Source organism: Trichechus manatus, unplaced genomic scaffold (genome assembly GCF_000243295.1).
Source record: "Trichechus manatus latirostris isolate Lorelei unplaced genomic scaffold, TriManLat1.0 scaffold00241, whole genome shotgun sequence".
NCBI lineage: Eukaryota > Metazoa > Chordata > Mammalia > Sirenia > Trichechidae > Trichechus > Trichechus manatus.
In genome coordinates this window covers 1,477,313-1,482,065 of record NW_004444177.1, presented here as the reverse complement: position 1 = coordinate 1,482,065, position 4,753 = coordinate 1,477,313, and the positions used below count along the sequence as shown (strand labels likewise).

Here is a 4,753-nt window from a genome sequence, read left to right as displayed (position 1 = left end):
CCTTAGACTGTGGTCTTTAGGAATTTCTCACGCACACTTGTCCACACTCAGCCTCCAGCAGTTCATCAAAATTATTTAAGGTTTCTACCAGTTTATGGCTCCAGCTGCTCCTGACTGTCTGGATTCACCTGTCTCTTCAAATTTCAGAGTGGTGGTTTGCCCTGAGACCTCAGTTCTCTGATAGGTCCAGAAAAAGTGATTACTTTTCAGCTTGTTCAGTGTTTTTGTTGTTGTAAGGACAGAAATGACAACTTATAAGCTCTTTACATGTCGGAGCTGAAATTGGAAATCTATATGTTTTCTAATGTATCTTTTTTTAATACGTTTTTTAATTTTTATAAATAACTTCTCTGTTACAAAGATAGTTACCCAGCTAAATCACAAAACCATAAACTCAAGATATTCAAATCACATTTTATTAATAAAACAAGTAAAAACTGATCTATCAGTCTTCACATAAAACCACAGATGAAGCTGAAAAACAAGGCCCATGTTTAAAACAAAATGCACAAAATGCAAGCAAGGGCTTTGGGTCTATTGTCTAATTAACTAGGATTGTCATACTTTTCCTAATATACAAAAATGCAAAGCTTTGAAGTCAAAGTTTTGGCATTCATCTAGATCACCTGTAATAATCTTGTTTATTTAAAAACATCTACTTGCAAACATGTACAGTGGGTGACAGTTTACATGGTCTCCTATCTTTTGCTACATTTCAGCACTTCCCTTAGCCCCGTTTCTAAGCACTAATATATAATTTCATAATTATGTCTTTTTAAATGCATACAGTTATTTCTTTTTCTTGATTTTATTTTGTTATATACATTCCTGATAACCTGAGTATTTATTTTCCTTATAAAAATATATCATCAAAATACAGAGATGCTTGAGGTTGCTTCAGTGTTCAAGTTTGCTTTTCTTTTTTCCAGCTTTTCTTCAGTTGTCCTAAATATGGCTAGCCTTGTTTTATAAATACATATGATACTGCCACCAGGTCAGGTTTAGAAACCGATTGCCAGAACAGTAAAGCATTTAAACTCTCCATAAAAAGGGTTGTGGGTACTGCTGCTGTTGCTGGTTTTAAAACCGTACTTTCCCCATCATAATCTCTTGTGCAAGTTCTGCAGGACACCAGGCAGATGAAGCCAGCTCAACCTTGTTGCTCTGTTGGTGGGTTAAACATATGTTCTGTTTTAAGCTTCCCTGTGGAAGACAAAACACTGTATTGTGTCACCCATCGCTGAAGTCAGTGTGTGTGTGACCTAGAGGCACGATTCTTTGCTACTTTTTGCAATCCACTGTGAAGCATCTGCATGTCTTCACAGAACACTGACATGTATCAGGGTCACTACAGAATAAGGAGAAGAAAGGGATGTTGTGCATAGTTTCATTTCATTAATGCTTTTTTATTTTAAGGCATTGCTTCTCTCAGGTAAAGCATAAAAAGGGACACGATTGTGCTTAATCACTAAAAGGAAAAATGAAAATTAGTTAACAGAAGACTATTACACTATACATATAGAAATATAAGAAAATAATAAAGGAACAAAGAAATCACTTAAAGCAGACTCTAGAGAGCTGTACAGTAAGAAAAGCTCTGGGGTGTTACACTGCTCATTTGTACAGATGACGCGTGCTGCTCTCCTTTTCATCTTTAGAACCTAGATGCTAGCTTCACAGAATGAAGACGTTTTCAGGGAAGACAAAGACAAGGCCAAGAGTACCACAGATGTGTGAAGTCCTTCCCCTATCCATTGGCACTATGCAGCAGTAAACAGTTTGAACAGTTAAACATTGTTCTTTTTCCTTGTGTGTGTGTAGTGTTTCACTGAAAGCTTTAAAAAGAAAAAAAGTGATCATTCTATTCCTTCCTCCTGTCAAAATTCAGTAGTGACATGAGGGGGAAAAGGTACTGGGAACACCCAAGCATTAACATACTGAGAATTATCCATGATGGGATACTGGTAACACTGTACACGGTTAGGCAGCGGGCAATCAAGTGTTTCGGCAGACTGTCTTTCATGTGATGGATTTCACTGCCTATGACATTCTACTGAGGTATTATTAGCTCTGTGGGCTGACATTTAACATTAGCACAACACCATCCTGTCACACCTTCTATTTGACAAAGTCCTATGTAGCAGTGAAACTTTTCCCCCGATGACAGACTAGATTCTTGAACTTTAGATGTGGATTTAGAGAAGATACAGGGCCTTTTGGCTCAGCAATGCCTTGGCATCTCACACTGTTCACAATGGATTAAGGCTGGATGGTTCAAAAAAGTACAGGCAGTGCAATTCCACTGCCCTCCCTTAGCATTTTCTGTGTCTTGATTCTTTGGTGTTCTGATGGTGGACCACTGATCTTTGGGTTTTGGTGGCACAGGACCTACAAATCCAATATTGTCATAAAAGTTATGAATAGCACTGGGATTAAAATGTGGTCCTCGGGCTTGAAAAAAGATCAGTTTCTTTGGTAAGGCAGTCCATGTCAATTTGCAGTTGTCTATTACAGCTTCTCAACTGCTGCATTTCTTCAAGTGAAGGTATCTGGGATATGGAATTTGATCTTTTCAGGAACCTTCGAGTTAGATTATTTTCCATTTCATTGACCTCAGATTTTAGTTTATCCAGCTTTTTCTTTTGAATCTCAAGCTCTCTTTGAAGTCGTTCCATCCTGGCCTTCTAGGGTATCAACAAAGCTTGTGTGTCAGCAGCATCATCATATCCCATACTCAATTTCCACGCTTCACTTATTCTATCCACATGTGCTAAAGCAGGGTCCGTGAGGTGCTGAATGTTCTCTGTTTCTACACAATGATCAGGATGGTTTAGAAGATTTGTAAGCTCAAAGGTAGGGGACACCACTCCTAGTGAAACTGCAGGACGCTTATTGGGAGAAACTGTAATTTTGAGAGTATATTTTGTATTGGGTTGAGTGACCACCACTCGAGGAGAAGTTGCAGAGTTATTGCCTGTTGCTAGACTTTTGCGAGGGTGGTGATGAATAAAGGCAGGACCCATGCTCGCTTGCCCAGACATATTCCTGGAGGCAGCAGATGCTCTAGAGTTTGTGGATATGAAGAGGGTGGACTGATTCTGCATGACCTGTTCATCTCCTGCGGTTGCACTGGCTGAAACATAGACCTTGGGTTGACTACAGGACATTACCTTGTTGGTATTTGGGGGGCTGGCAGCTATGTAAACAGTGGGCTGATTTCGATTTAAGGTCTGGCTGTTGACCGAAGAGGAACTGCTGGAGGTTCGAGGTCCAGAGGACTGCAATTTTGAAGAACTGTTTCTTTGTGGGGGTTCAAGCTGGATTTCAATCTGGTTTTTTCGAGGTCCAGTTAAAATATTCTGAATGTTGTATTGGCTGTGGGCAGAAGACTGAGAGCTACCAGATGAATGAATCATTGGTAGTTGTGGCATAGTAGGTGAACTGATGGGCATGTAGACATGAGAGGTCTGGTGGCCTTGCTGATTTGTCTGTTGGGCTGAGGTATGTGACAGGGGATTAGATGTAGTGTAAGTAGACCAGGGACCAGATTGTGAAGGTTGATAGACTTGTTGAGGGGTCATGAGATTAAACTGAGATACCCAGACAGAATGTTGTTGTGTCTGTCAAGCTGTACCACTAGGAGTTGTAATATAAGGCCTAATACAGATAGAATTTCCCTGTGGACTATTAAGTACAGGTGGAGGTATACCATGTATCCGCAAAGATGTAGGAGTATTACGACCTGTCTGGATATTTGGGGCCAAAGTTACCATAATGGGATTAAATCTGGGAGTCTGTTGAGAAAGGTTAGACATTCCTTTGCTGCCTAAGTGAAATCCAAGATGCGGTGCTGAATTTGAAGCACTAGATGCACTGGACATTCAAAAAACGTTAAAACCTTGAGGAACTTGAGCTGGTGCTGTCTGTGGCTCCTGCTGAAATAGTTCATTACTGGACTGACCACCCTGAAGTTGTCCATCACTGATGCTGTGGGTTAGAGTCCTACTTCCATTCATTCTATTTCCTTCTCTTCCAAGTGGTAAACATTCTGTGACTGCAAGTCGAAGTTGAGAGACATCATGTGATTGCGTAGACCAGAAATTCCAGAATCATCCGAAAAATTCAAGTCTCCTTCACCAGAAAGATATTTTGTGCTCTCCTGAGAGAGAACTGCACAGCAGGCATCCAGGTTATTATTATTCTGTAACACGCACCTGGTACAACAACTTCAGGTACTTCAGGGAATTTTTGTCTAAGGTCATGTAAAACCTGAAAATCAAGTCGGTGGCTTCCTTGGGACATTCGTATATTGCCTGATCAGGACTATTGTACAGTAGGCAATTCTAGGCCTTAGTCGAAATAGTACTCATCTCTTCTCTCCAAGCATTTTCTGGAAATAGAAAAATTCAAATTGCAGCTATTCTTGGTTGGCCTATTGCCATTTTTGTAGCTTACAAATTTTTAATTAAGTAACTGCAGTGAGCTCATCTCTACTGGATATTTCTTTTCCAGGGCAGGTCCAGGAACTGGGTCTGGAGCCCTGCACCACCGCCGCCTCCCCCACTAGGGCAGCCATCTCCACCATCGCTGCTGCTGCCGCCTCAGCCACCCTAGCCGCCTCCAGCGCCGCCTCCGTCGCCTCTGATTCCACCCGGTAAGGGGGACACCTCAGCCCTTCCTCCCACTGCGCTCAGCCCCCTCAGCCCCCTCAGATCGGCAGGGCAGCCGCAGCCACTGCTCGTGGCTGAGGCGG

At 41.7% G+C, this 4,753-nt stretch overlaps 1 pseudogene; it reads right to left on the bottom strand.

Annotated features, from left to right (window-relative positions):
- Positions 1-1,406: 1,406 nt before the first annotated feature.
- On the bottom strand, positions 1,407-4,549 carry LOC101355245 (TGF-beta-activated kinase 1 and MAP3K7-binding protein 2-like; annotated as a pseudogene).
- Positions 4,550-4,753: the final 204 nt, after the last annotated feature.